Source organism: Cheilinus undulatus, linkage group 3 (genome assembly GCF_018320785.1).
Source record: "Cheilinus undulatus linkage group 3, ASM1832078v1, whole genome shotgun sequence".
NCBI classification, from domain to species: Eukaryota; Metazoa; Chordata; class Actinopteri; order Labriformes; family Labridae; genus Cheilinus; species Cheilinus undulatus.
The window spans coordinates 21,327,139-21,343,004 of record NC_054867.1 but is presented as its reverse complement, the minus strand read 5'-3'; positions in this window follow the sequence as shown (position 1 = coordinate 21,343,004).

Below are 15,866 nucleotides of genomic sequence, written 5' to 3'. Positions count from 1 at the left end.
GAGTTTAATTTGAGAGGTTCTTTATCAAAGTACAGTGAGGCTTTAGACTGTGTTTATCATTACATAATATTTATGTGTTTGTGTTAATCCTTAGAAGTGTAGTACAAGGTATAAAATAATTACCAGCTCATTTTTAGTCTCTATTGTCTATACCATCTTTTAAATCCCTACTTATAGGGATTATTTAGTAGTAAACCTTTTATTTCCTAGGATAGAGAATGCATGACCAAAAATCTGTTTTTATTGGCTGGTACTTGTTGCTGCCTTCAGTGGTTGGTTGGATAAGCCAGTGAGAGGCAGAGTAGGGTGGGGCTGGTGTTCCCTTTTAAAGGGAAACTATGACCTCAGAAATGATCAATTTTAAGTCACAGTAATTGGTTTGAATCCCCACATTCATACAGTTGGCTTTAATTTTCAACCTTTGTTTTTTGTGTGTATATTTTCATTGCCCTTAACTGCAATTTTTTTTTTTCCACTTTAAATCCATTTTTACTGCTTTAAGCCAACTTTTGCCCACTTTTACTACTTCTATCCCATTTTTGCCACTTTTTGCCTCTTTCATCCCGCTTTTTGTTTTTGCAGTTTTTTCCAATTTTTTGCCACTTTTCGCCCATTTAAGCCGTCTTTGCCATTAAATGTCAGTTTTTAACATTCCTGTCACTCTTTTTTCCACATTTTTGCCCATTTTAGTCACTTTTACATTCCTTTTTTGCCATTCTTTTGCTGTTCTTTGGCCATTTTTGCCACCTGTAACTCATTTTCTGGTAACTTCTCACACATTGTTGCCACTTTTTCTGCCCGTTTTTCCACTTTTCACCCACTTTTTGCCATTTTATGCCTACTTTGCCCCTTTGAGGCACTTTTTTGCTGCTATTTAACAATTATTTGCCACCTTAACTTATTTTTGTGCCACTTTAATCAGTTTTTTCCTCTTTTCACCACTTACATTGTGACACTTGCAAAGTCTTTCTTGTTTGGGTTTTTTTTAGGCTCCCCCTCCCCTCCATTAGCTTGCTCAATAGCCACATCGATCCGTGTCCACTTGAGTATATACTCAGTCTGATACAGCAGGTGGTGGTATGCACATAGCTGATTTACAAACCTACCAAGGAGAAAGGAGAAAAGTGTGCCGTTGTTGTATTGTATTTATTTTATCATTTGTTGCCTTTGCATCTCATCTTGCTGACTCCAACTTTTGTTCATCTGTAAGGTGAGTCTTGGTTGTAATTTTTTCTGCCTTTTATTGAGGAAAAATGTGAACAAACTGTTAGTCAAGTTTAGTTTTGACAATGACGTCATTTAGCTGACGCACCTCTGTGTCCCGTACCCGGTGCGGTTGCATTCACATCTCATTCGAACCATGCTAGAGACCTCTTGATCTGCCCCTGTGATCACTTACCTAAGTGAGCCTGGGCCCAGTTTATTTGCATTCACACCGACCCAAACAAGTCAGACTTTAGGCTCAAGTGCACACAGATCCAGTACCGGACCCCTTGTGTGAACGCCACCTTAGTCATAACTGTCATAGGGTGCTTTTAAATTCAGGTAGCAAGGCCTTGAACCAATAGTTCTGTTCCATTTGGCCAATGTGAACACAAGCGTACTATACTCAGTCTCTCTCCAAGCCTTTGTTCTCTTGGTTGTCCTCCAGAATTTTATGTATTTACGCCACATTTATTTTACCCTCTACCTTTACAAGCCTTCCAGGGCTGGCTGCCAAGAAACATCCCCACAGCATGATGCCGCCACCACCATGCTTAACAGTGGGAATGATGTGTTTCTGGTGATGTGTCATGATTGGTGTCTGCCAAAAATAGTATCTTGTCTGAAAGCCAAACAGCACCATTCTGGTCTCCTTAGACCCAAGAACTGTCTCCCACTTGACCATGGAGTTGCCCCCACGCCTTTTGGCATTGATCTAATATGAGTTTTCTTCAACATGCCACTTTCCCATAAAGCTTTGACTGGTGAAGAACCTGAGCAACAGTTGTTTGTAGAGTCTCTCCTATCTCAGCTGCTGAAGCTTGCGACTCCTTCAGAGTAGTCATGGTTGTCTTGATGGCCTCTCTCTTTAGTCTCCTTCTTGCACAGTCACTCAGTTTGTGAGGACGGCCTGATTTTGGTTGACTTACAAATGTGTCATATTCTTTCTATTTCTTGATGTTAGATCTAACTGAACTCCAGGGAATGTTCATTGCCTTGGAAATTCTTTTTTTTAATCCATCCCTTGACTTAAACTTTTCAATAATATTTTCTCTGAGTTGCTTGGGGTGTTCTTTTGTCTTTATAGTGTAATAGTAGCCAGGAATATTGACCAACCAGTGACTGGACCATCCAGGCACAGGAGTCTTTGTTTGTCTCTTTCTTTTACTTGTATTGCTCCAAAATACAGCTCCAATGTAATTACTGACCAAAATTTGTTGTAGCCTGATGTAAAAGTTCTATTGATGTGTGTTTCTTCAGTAATAATTAGCATTTTAACATGGCTGTGTATATGACTTCTGGTGCTTCTGCAGCCAGCCTCAACCGGACACTAAAGTAACTCTAGTTTTTTGCTCTTGTTGGCTTCTTTTTTAATCATGGAGGTTGCCGCTTACTTAAATGTTCCTATTTATAACACAGGGCATTTGTCCTTTGCTTAAAAAACCTACATATATCTTTGGAAAACCACTCTACCACTTATACAGTAAGTAAAATGATTTCTTGCAGACTTGACCAGTTTGACCTTCACCAATGGAGAAGGACAGGGAGTGCACAAGGAATAAAGACTCTCAATAAAACAACAAAGTATCCTTCCCCTTTTTCCTCAAGAACAGACACTGAAACATTTTATGCCATGCCACCGGTGTCATGTATTTATAGTGAGCATCGGGGACATTCTTGCACCATAATGAATGCAAAGCCAGCAGGCAGACGTTCAGTCATGATAGAAGGACAGCAGCCCCGCCCTATAGTTGGAGAAGACAACAGTGTACTTCCCACTTTCACGTCCCCCTTTTCCTCCTCTTCCTCCCTCCTCTCCCACAGTGGTAATGGTTTCTCTGACCTCTGTCTACCCATTACTGTACGCTTCACCCAACATCAACCGTCAGACGGCATCACTCATCAGCACACATCAGACGTCGAGAATGCACTGGTGCCGCCTCCTTCGCTTGACTCCTGTCGCATTCGGCAGTGACAGGCAGCGCTCATAGGATGATAGAGAGGAAAGGGTGTGTGTTTGGGATGGCAATGATGACCCTGATGATGACCTAATTAGTAAAGTGTTTGTCATATATAAGCCAGAGAAGAATTATAGAGGGATCATGTAGCTGCTATAAGAACCTATTTGAATTCACCTCAGAGTTTTTGAAGTGAAGGTTTCTCTGTTTTCTCAGTTTGACTTTGATTATTTTGCCTTATTATTTGTATTTCTTGAATGACCTTACAATATGGTACATTCCCTCAACAAAACTATTGTTTTGTAGTTTGGGAGGCAGTTCAAAGGTTGCTTGGTAAGGCTGCCAGCTTCACAGCCCGAGTCGGCTCAATGGGACAATTGACTCATTTCCCAGCATTGTATTAGGCCTCTAAAGAGTGCAAACAAAGATACATGACAAATCCTCAATAATAAGAACATGGCCAGTAAAATCCCATGGTGTAAGAGAAAAGTGGAACCCAGAAATAATGGGAAACATGACAGTAAAAAAGGACACTTGTCCTTGTTTTTCATTCATAACCTAGGAATAAAACTCTTAGTCTTGCAAACCAATTAGGCTGGCTAGATTCCATGCCAGGCATTAGGCAGATCCATCTTACAAAGCGTCAGTTTGAAATATTTGTTTCTGGTCATTGAATGAATGGACCAGTCAGTGTCATCTGAGGGACAAAGGCCATACTTCCTTTTAGGTTTGATTTAGTTTTGCTCTAATAGAGTTCACAATTGCTGCACATGCCAATTACTTCATTGATTTGTTGCTATCATTTGTGGTAAGAATTGTGATGGACAAAGCGTTCATCTAATCATCCCCAGAGATTTTTTTTAAAGGTTCTGCTCTTCCCAAACACCAACTGTGTACTGCTGCTCAAATGGATGGATTATAAAACAATCTACCTGGAATGTTCTATGAAACTCAATCCACTCTTTAATCCTCCATCCATCCATCCATCAGAGGTCAGGTCACGGTGGTAGCATGGGAAGCAAGTCAACCAGGAAATCCTTCTCCCCAGTGATGTTTTCAAGAGATTCCATGGCCCTCCCTGGCTAGATGAGGATACATAACCCTTCCAGTAAGTTCTTGGTCTGCTCTGGGGTCTCCTCCCAGTTGAACATGCCTGAAAGACCTCCACTGGAAGGCGACCATCCTGATAAGATGCCTAAACCACCTCAACTGGCTCATTTCAACATAAAGGAGCAGTGGCTCTACTTTGAGATCCGTCTAGAGCTCCTAAATCCTAATCCTAAGGCAGAGTCCAGACACTCTCCTGAGGAATCTCATTTCAACTGCTTCTATCCGCAATCTCCTTCTTTCTGTCATTATCAAAACTCATGACCATGGGTTTGGGTTGGAACATAGATCAACTGTCCACCACACCCTGACAAAGACCATGCGTTGGTCGAAACAAGACAGCGTCTTCTTGGATTTTTATGGATTTTTATCAGATATGCCCTGAGCTAACGAAGGCCTTTTAACTTAATCCTTGACTCAAGCAAGTGTCCCCATTTTGATAAGTTAGAGAAACCCTGCGTCCCAGACATCTTCCTGCTTTTCTCCTGGTGAAACTAAAACTGAGGAACAAACCAAACATTAACAGCTGTGTTACACAGCCTTTGCCCAGTTCAGTTTTATTTTTAAACATCATTTTTAAGTCTTTATTGCATTTTCAGTCTGACATAACCATTTAACAATTGTCTCCGTTTCCCCAGAGGACTGGCTTGTTGTTTTTACTAATACCCAAGAGTCACCAAACCAATCTGGTGGCTCTTTTAAGGGGTAAATTGTTGACATTTGACACCCCTGACTGACTGATCTGACTTTGTCTTTCGATTCAGCTGTGTTCTGGTGCTGCACAGCATGCAATAGGTCATGCTTTCTAATTTGGAGAGATAACATATGACTACACCTCCTGCACACATGGCCACTGCCATCCTATCAGGAAGATTCATGAACTGAGGGAATTACTCTACAGGCGTTTAGTTTAACTGATGTCGTTCTGCTCACTTGGACTGTGTGTGGCAGAAGCTCAGCAGCAGACATCGAGTGAAGAAAAAACTTTCCTTCACTTCCTTCTTTCTTCTTAATCAATATTACTTTCCCCCAGGTGAGGATTAAGAAAAAGGTTTTCGTGATAGTCATACAAATTCAATTTGAAATTGAATTGTTCTTCTCCCGGGCAGGTGCGTTTTGTCACATGTTAACATTTTATCACTGATGCCATCTTGACAGTCTCCCTTGGCAATGCTCAGATGGTGGGTTATTAACACATGCTGAGAGGGAGGAAAATCCATATTCCACAACTTGTTGTTTGTCAGTTTGACAGTCGTCAGCATTAACAACATAGTCAGCCTGCAGGAAACGTAGCAATTACCTCCAGACTCTCAATTAATGAGCTTTATGAAAACGTTATTATTACTGTTACAGAGTCTTATCGGACCTCGCCAGGCTCCTCTCTTCCCTCCTTCTTTAAACTCACCCAGAGTCGAGAGTGCAATATATTTTCTTGAGCCTTAAATGTTTTATTTTGACTGTTTTTCTTCAAAATTTCTCTTTAAAACGTGGATGTGTAAGGCTGTGTGAAAGTGTGCATTTCTCCAAAAGCTGGTTTTATTTTATAGAGCTTTCATTTTAAAGGTGCCCTTTTAAAAGCAGGGCTGAAAATACAACAAATAAACAGAAGTCCCTCTATTAAAAAGGGAAGTACTCCTAGCATTATAAAAGGTAAGTGGACAAACGAATAATACTTTGTTTAACTGCCTTAATTATTTTAACCAACAAAGAGGGTTTTGGTTTAAGTAAAAAAATTAAAATCTTGACATATAGACACCTGCTGCCAGAATTGACTGAGCCCCTGAAAAATACAGAGAAAAGGCCCTCCCCTGTTGTGAATTACTGATGATATCAATGCACATGTGTTTGATCAGTAGCATTGGTGCTAGCATCCTGGTTAGCAGTTACCTCATTTTAGATGTAAAAAAAAGCGTCAAGCTATTACTGGGTTTTGACATTCAAATCATATTTATATTTGTTACTTTTTAAAAAACCTGTTCCAACATTATTTTTGTTACATTTTTTTTCTACATTTAATACCACTTTTTAACTGCATTTCACCATTTTACCAACCATTTTTGCCAATTTTTAACTGCGTTTCACCATCTATACTTTCCATGTTAGGCTCTTTTTTTGTTCTTTCTTGACCTAAATGACTACTTTATCTGTTTTTCCACTCCTAACCAATTTTTGCAATCTTTTAACTACTTTTCACCATTTATCTTCACCAATCTTTGCCACTTGTAATCAATTTTGCACGTTTGACCCATTCTTGCCACTGTTTAAATTATTACCTTCTTTTTTTTACCATTTTAATTTTACCATTTTAATTGTCCATTTCTGACACTTTAAGCCAATTTATTGCCCCTTTTAATGCATTTTTGCCATTGGTTCACTACTTATTTCTGCAAATTTTGCCACTTTAACCAATTTTGCCAATTTTTACCTTTATTCTGCAACTATTTAATTATTTTTTTACGTAGTTATTTAAATTCCGTCAACCTAATTCCAGAAAATCAAATGTTTCACCATTTTCCCAACATTTTTTGCCAAATCTTTGCCCACTTCTATCCGAAATGTGCCTTTTTAACCCAATTACTGCAACGTTTCAACCACTTTTCATAATTCTTACTGCTAATTTTTTTTTTTTTTTTTTTTTTTTTACGATTCTTGACCCATATCCCCTGAATTATCCCATTTTTGCCACTTTTAATGCACTTTGCCACCTTTAAACACTTTTTATAATTTACTTTTGTTAAATTCTACCCCTTTAAACCCATTTCTGCCACATTGGACCCATTTTTGCCACCTTTTAACAGCTTTTCACCAATTTGACTGCCCATTTTTGCCACTTTTAAGCCTTTTTTTTCCCACTTTTTACTTCTTACTTATTTTCCAGTTTTGGATAACTCATTTTTGCTAATTTCTGCTCTGTTTTATTGTTTTCTCCTTAAAGTCATTTCAATTCCTTCACCTTTATTTTCTCATATCCTGATATTTGTGCACATGATGGCTTAGCTTTGAAGCCTGACATTACTTTCCTAATGGTTTACTCACTGTGCCCATCTGCATTGTTAACATTACAAATAACAATGTTATTTTGTTTTGAAAATAGGAGTTCACATTTGCTATATTTTAATAAAGTATGAATAAATCAAAATATATTATTATTATTATTTTTTATTACCTTTTTTATTTTTTTTGCTTTGATAAGGGTCATTATTATTTAGGTTGGATTTGGGGAAAAGAAAACTGACCTTTAACATGGAATCTCTCTGTCATACTCAAAAACGGGGAAACCACACTGAATGCAGTTCATAAAAACTTAATCTATTACATGCTGATTGGAAACGGTTCACATTACTCATAGCTAGAAGGTTAAAACAGAACTGATCCACAGTAATGTTTAACTGTGGATCAAACAGGTTTTGTTGTTGGATGATTATCAGTTAATATCAAACGCATTTTGAATATACTGATATCCCAACAAAGTCAATAAGTGTGTTCAATAAGTTAGCAAACCCATCAGAACACATGGGCAAACTTACAGACTCAAGAAACAATGGGCAAGGCTACAACAAAGACAAAGGCTAATCACTGAGCTAACAGGAATGCTAGCAGCTAAGATAAACATCCAACAGGATAAACATGCACAGGGGAAATAAATCACAAAATATAAATCACAGAATATCACACATTTAAAAGATAACAAAGCATATTTTGTGCACCTTCCAGCTGACTGCTAAAGTGGCATGAGTTTATCTTTAATCAGTTGTCTCTTTGACCACTTGCTGGTCTCTTTATGTCCCATCTGATAATGTGAGTAGAAAACCCACCTTCAAAATTAAAGCCCACACAAAATACAAAAAGAAATGGAACAACAACCCCATAAAAGGTATACAATTTACACATGTTTACCCACTTAAGTGGTTCTTTACACTCTTTATGTGTCTTTAATCCTGAAAGCATTGGACTGACCCTGGTCTGTAACTCTTGGCTGAATGTAAAGGAAAAAAAAAACTGAAACTGAAGATGAATTAGAACTTTATGCTGATGATGCAATCATTTTCCATACAAATATGAAAAAAATCAACTTTTTTTACTGGGAGAAAAAGGAAAATGTAGTTTGTTATGTGGCTACAAATTAAACAGAAATTAAACAAGCAATGACAAAAGTAAGCAAAATGATAAAGATCTTGGGATGATATGAATTTTAAGGAAAATGTACTCTTTTTTTTAAATATCTTGGGACTATAATTCAAAGCCACCTTAATGATTTATTCTTAATTAGTTACTTGGGATTAATAAATCAAGTTGGACAGCTGAACAGATGGAAATTAGTATTATCCATCTGTGGAATGAGTTAATCAGCTAAATAGAAAATAAAGCTACCAAATTATATATAACTAATGTACAAATTCAAGGAATGGGATATCTCTCTTTGAAAAATTATATTGAATCAAAAAAGAATAATGAAATAAATTAAGAACATTTAAGAAATCAAACCCCAATGGGAAAGGACATTGCCTGACTGACTTCTTATTTCTGTGCTTCTTGAACATAGTGTTGAATGACTATTGAGTAAAGGCTTCTGGAAAAATATTTTCCATCTGTACAGTGTTATATGTATTAAAGACTTAACTCCTGACAGCCTAACTGCGATACTGGTTTGTTCCAATGACTCTCTAAGCCTTTCCTTTACTTTACAACAATCCCTGAGGTTTGCTATGGTAATGGCAACAAGAGTTATCCTGAAAGAGTGGAAATCAACCTCTCCTCCTTGTTTCAAACAAATGTTTAAATGACATGATCTTTGCCTATATCTTGAAGAAATCAGGTGTTCTTTGTGAAACTGTCATCCAAAGTATTTTAAGACCAGAGGCAGCATTGTTTGATGTGTGCGGGTTATTGCCCTTTGGTCTTTGCTTTGTGCTTCACTCAGCTGAGTAAAGCTTGGGACTGATGTACTCCACATGACCTCTATTCGAGTCAACTGACATGGACACATTCCCTTTTGGTGTTTGTCCTTTTAAAGTGGCAGTTAGTCTTTTTGGTTTGCTATTGTTGTTGGTATTTTGTATTGATTTTGCTGTGACTTTCTGTTTTGTCTTGTGTTTTTTAATTTTGTGTTTTCATAATAACAAAAATGGTCATAAATAGAATTTATTTTTAAAAAATGGTGACATGAACAACAAGAATTGTTGGGATAAAGAAATAAAAGAAAATGAAGTGAAGCTTAGTCCATGCAGGACGTGGTATTCATACACCCAGCAGTGGTCAGCTGGTGGCCAGCTTATCCTAATTATCACCTCCCAGCTCCCACAGCCAATCACAGCTTTCTCTCAACATAGCAGTGTAATCCCTGCTTGCGTTATAGAGAGATACAACATAATAGAGATGCAACATGCTGCAGCTGCTGCTGACAAAGCTTATCTTCCTCCACCCCAGCCTCCTCTTTTATAGCATAAAGCTGTTGCACCCACATATTCATAATCATGTTATTATGGATTAATTGCTTTTGGTCTAATTTCATTGTACAGAATGCACATTGTCATCATTGTATCCATCATTTTTTTAGTAATGTGCTTCCTGGAAAGTCAAAGCATGCTGCTTGATTAACACAGGGAACATCTTTTGACAGAAAATTGATATCAGATACTTTAGTCCATGCTCTTAGTGCTGGAGAAATAGTGGTGAAAGTTATGCATGTGATCTACATGTTTATTTTTTTATTAATGTAAACCATGTATTATTTTTTCATCAGAGATGTTTAAGTTTTTTGAAAAGATATGAAAAAAAAAACATTTAAAAAAACAAAACAACTTCCATCTTGCCTTAGAAAAAAATGAACCCTATTTATTTAGAATACTCAGAATCACAGTGCTGAGACAAAAACAAGAGGGTGGAAAACAACAAACCCTGAGATTTGAAAAATGGAAAAGAATGATTCAAGATGTAAAAAATAAACAATAAGGAACTCATAAATGTGGTAGGCCTATATCTCAGACGTGTTTGAGAGGAGATAGATATTGTTAAACATCTGACAACCTCCAGTGACTGAAAAAACACACTTGGTTCTTATTCACACACAAACATGTGTGTCAGGATATAATCCTACATGAGGATTTGAAGGGAGACTCATATACCCACATGTACATGTATATACTTCAGTGCACATGTACAATTAGGACTATTTATATGAGACTATACATGTGTTAATGAATGTATGTTTGCACAAAGGTACAAGGATATGTATGGATCATGATATACTGTAAATGTGCATGAATATATTAAGTATTGTATATTTATATCCAAGTAATTAAAATTCTGGATATTTATGTGTATAAACACATGTAGGTACCAACAACATATGCATGCTTATCTCTAATTCAACATCTGGCCTATAAGTTATTCCTACTTATTTCCATTTTTCTTACTTTTGGGAATTCCTATCAGATCAAAATGAACACAAAGGAAGACAATGATATCCTTCATTGTTTTATCTCTCCCTGCTGCATATTTTAAGTTCTGTTTTAAACCTCTGCTGCTGCTGCTATATGTTTATATTCCCTTACACCAAAAGGGCTCAAAACAGGATAATACAAAAAAGAAATGATAAATCCAGTTAGAGAATTACACTACAAATGACAAGAGAACTCAAGTCTATGGTGGAGCACTTTTAGCACTAACAATAATTGGTCTTAAAGAATGTTCACAAGTGCAGCTGTTAGATGTGAATTATTTGTAGCAGAACATCGTCCTCCAAAATATTAATCGACCTGCAATCTGTACCCACCCATTTAGTAAGCACTGTTGAAAGTTTTTTTGCTTGCAGAGTTGTCTGAGCATCTCCGTTGTAAACAATCCAGCATGGCCTAGCTTTGGCTAGGAGATGCTCCCGCTCTACAGTAAGTACAAGTAACTTCAGTCTTATCTGGCATCATCCTAAAGCTGAACTTACCATTCCAAAGTCTGCCCTTTATCCATTACTGCTCGCTTGCTATCAACATCACTATGGCACCGCTTCCTGATCTTACAAACTGCGGGGTGGGTCAAGGGTCATACAGAATGTGTGTGTGCTAATTGTGCAATAAAAAAAATATTGTGGCATTAAAAGAATTTAAGTAACATGTCATTAACGCCCTAATATGACACTTAATATGAACACTTTTTACAGTATAAAAACATGATTATGTAAAGTCTAACTCTGAAGCTAACAGGAGAAAATCTAGGGTAGACAGTCTGCCTTTGAATGTGTGTACTCTATAATAGAGCTGTTGTAATATCAGCTCATCATTTTAGCCCTCCACTGAAGTCAGAACATTGCTCAACAAATAGAATGGCAATGTAAAGCACCTCTGTGACACTTAGGTTGTTTTTCAAGCTAATTGTGAGTTTTACTGCTGAATATTGAAATAACAATGATGCAGAGGGCTACATCACTGACTCTCTGTCTCTCTGTCTCTTCAGTATGTTTTATTCAGGCCATCTCCATAATGATCTTAGCATGCACAGTTTGATGGAACATGCTGTGACAATGGAACAGCCAGCCATTGGTTGACAGCCCTTCACAAAGCATTCTGGGAAAACAATATGGCCATTAGCATTCAGACCAGTGATAATGAATGATCAAAAAAGACATATAATATTGCATTTTCTGGTGTGGTTCAATAGCTATCTCCAAGAGGGGATAAAGTAAAAGCCCATGATTTATGCATCTAATTACTTTTTTAAAGGTCACATATTATGCAAAGTGCACTTTTTCATGCTTTTCTGACAAAAATATGTGCCCTTGGCCTGTCCACAATCCCCTGGAATACCAGAAAAATCCATTCCCTCCACCCCTTTCTCCACTTTTCAGGAAAATGTGTGCTGAAACAAGCCATTCTCAGATTTTCCTCATGATGTCATGTGGGGAGTTAGCCCCACCACAGGTTAGGTTGGCCCTTCCCCTGCTTGGAGGAAGTTCCACCCTCCTTTCCTGATCCTCCTCTCACCTGGCAACCCACATCCATTCAGCCACAATCATTTCCTGAGAGGGGGGTAGTCAGGGGGCGGAGTCAGACAGCTCATTAACAAGCAACAGATAACAGCTCGTTCTGAGCAGGGCTGAAACATAAGATTTTTTTTTTTTTTTTTGGACATGCAAAAATCCAACAGTGGAGTGTTTTTACAGCAATAAACTTCACAGGAATGTTTTGGGGACCTCTGAGACCAATATAAACTTGTCTTAAAGGAGTAATTGCAATATTTATCAAGCTTTTATAAAGAAAAGCAAATAAAGCTGAGGAGAGACGGCAATGGATACAGTTCATTATCACATATTTCGAGATGTAAGCTATTTGTTGAAATATATGTCATTAAAGAAAAAATAAATGATGAAATCGAAAAATAAAAAAGACAAAAGGTTACTGTGTCACTTCTTGTCGTATATAACAAGGCTCATACTGGGTCAGTGCATGAACACGTATACCCACACCCACATTTTTGGACTAACTTACAATACAGGAATTAAAAAGAGAACAACACTACTGTTAAATAAACTCACTTCCAAAAGTTCAACATAGTAGGGTTAATTCTGTATCCTGATGTCCTCTCTTAATCTCACTAGCTTAATCTGTTTGCTACGTAAGCATTTTAACACAGCTGTGTTTACTTTCAGTTGACATTTACAACAGATAGGAGAGACAGAAACCAAAGAGATGATTTGGAGATTTTCTTTCTTGTGGCAACAAAAGGTAAAGATAAATAAGGCAGGTTTTTCTTGAACAGATTACATTTATGAAAAGAGTGTTAATGGATTACTTGAACTGCAAAACAAATGTCTGCCTTTACTAATTACAACCGAAAAGTTATCCAACAGATTACTTTACAACATTTTATCCCCAACACTTGTAATTAGGTAGTTGTCCAATGAAGCCCAAATAAAGGTTAATACTTATTTGTCTACATCTGCAACCTTAGAATCCCTTATAAAAATGACAGATGTTCATTAATGATTTCCGTTTACAGAGGTGCGTCAATGGGAGGTCTTTTCATTTCCATGGAAATCTCCATGATGTACCACCTCCCCATAATGGTTTACCCATAATGTGCCTGGAGCATGTTAAAAAAATGAGGCTGTATGAAAGTGTGCTGACTTAAGGCCGGCTCAGACTACATGAATTCAGCCAGATTTTTCCACAATTTCTGCATAGGACGACTGTGCTGGTGGGTTAACTACAACCGAAGGCGAGCGACCTCGCCCACTGGAAGCGTGTCTAGAGCACTGCGCCGCTGAGTGCAGCTGATCAGAGTGCAGAGATCATGGAAGAACTGCAAGTTCACGCAGGAATAGTATTGACCTTTTAGGGTTATCATCCATTCCAATATAAGTCATGATATTATTGCTTCAGCCACAGGGTGAGTACAATAGGAAGTTAAAAGGTTAATGTTTGCTTAAAGGATCTGTGGTTTAATGCAAAATTGTTTGACTAAATATCCTCAAAAGTAAACTTTTCCTCATCAATGGCACCGTTGTAGCTCTGTGACCCACTGACCTCTCATGACCCTTTTGCTACAGGATGAGACGTAATGCTGATAAAGTGATGATTTATGATCGGGTGTCCGTGCATTGTGCTGTATTTTGAAAGAACCAGATATTTTACACTTGTGACTTCCTGTTTGGAGCTTTCTGATCAACAGGAATTGACGCGGTTTGGCAGTGTATCCAGTGTGACCTGCGGTGTATCTTGAATGAAGTGGAGCGGAGTGGAGCTCCGGGGATGTGCCGCTGCTAGACTGGAGCACTGGCTGTGGAAATGCTCTGGTAGACTAGAGAGGGAGCGGTTTTCTCTACAGTACAGTCGCCAGCAGATTGTGGCGTGGTTGCTGTATGTGGAAATTGGAGGTTTGGCCCTACTGCAAAGTTGTAGCTCATCGTCAAACGTGAAGTCCAATTATGCATGTTAGGAATGATAGGAAAAACAGTCCAAATCTCTTGACACTGATAAATATTTGACATTTAAGTGAAGAATGAAATGCCAAAATTAGTGATAGACAGTGGATATGATCAGACTGAATGGTTTTAAAGTTTCAGCATATACAGCTCAGAAAGTTCTTGGTTAAATGCAGAGCTGGTTTTGCTAATTTAATGGGCTTTTATTACTATTTCAAATCACACAAATTAACCCTGATGATCCTTGGGTTACTGAAATGTAAACAATGAAAACAGAGTGACTGTTGATATTTCCTATACAAAATTGGACTTCAAGAAATTACATGATTTTCATAAATAAGACACTGAACATGGATAACTCTCCCCTAAACCACCCAGGTTCACTCACTACAATTTCTACTATTGTGTGTCAGTGTTTGCAGTGATATGTCATCATACATTGTGGGCACAAAACTTAGAAATAAAGGTTAAATCAAATTCCAAACAGCATATTCTGTCACCATTCAACAACAGCTGGTTGCTGCAGGCACCTTTAACCCTTGCACCACAGTGTAGAGTGTTGCATCACATTTCATCACAGAAGACTCCCCCCCACATACACACACACCTCAGCTCATATCTAACACAAGCTCCCATCTTACACAAAAACAACTCTAAACAAACAGATAAACAGCTTTGTATGCATAAATACAACCTGTGACATAAATAATTTGAAAGATAATCTTATCCTTCATGTAGAAATTCAAATCCCATGTTCCCCTGTGACCTGTGAGAGGTGCTACATTGATAAAAGCACCAGTGGTTATGTAACATCTCCTCAAGCTTTAGCCATAAATACATTTAGGTGTTAATCTGCCCTGCAGCACCTGCTGCTAAAGCTTTTTTCTGTCTTTTATCAGCCACCTTTTATCATACAGCTCAGAACAGGCAAAATTACCAGGCCAATGAAACGGTTTCCCCACATCTGCTGCTTCATATTCCTGGCTCAGATACGAGGGTCTGCAGCCAAAGTCAATGTCAGAGTCTGAACACGGCAGGTCTCCCATCAGCCTCCTCAAACCACGAGCTCCCTCCTCTCTGAAACCGGCCCCAGATGGAAATGGTGTAAGACTGTGAAAGAATGGTGTTGACAGAATTCAGGACCCAGTTAAAGGTCTCACTTTGACAAGACGAATCCTCGCCTCAGGCCTCTACATCCAATTCTCTCTTCTCCCCCCTTTTCTCTTTCCACTATCTCCCCTCTTTTTCCCTTCTGTCTTTTTGAATGCATGTGCTGGTGAAAAAAAATCCAAGGCTTCTTATTTATTTATCAAGTCATTACGATTCCCTCTCGCACCTCAATCCCAAGGAGGATTTTTCAGGAGGAAGAGATACCTAAAACAGCCCTTATCTGAAGTCTCCTTTGTGCCCGAGTTCTTAGGAATTGTTTAACAGGATTATTACCGAGGTTACACAATCCATTATACATTCAGTTGGAAGTAGAAGAGTGATTTACATTAAGAATAAATTTCTCTCCCCTGTCTACTTCATTTCTGACGAAAGTGTGCGCAGAAATGACCTCCACTCACGGCATAGAGGGATAAGCCTCTGTGCTGTATTATAGAATTAATTTGAAATTTGTTCAGATGAAGAAACCTTCAGAAATGTGGATGACAGAGAGAGGTGCCTGTGCATGTTAAGCT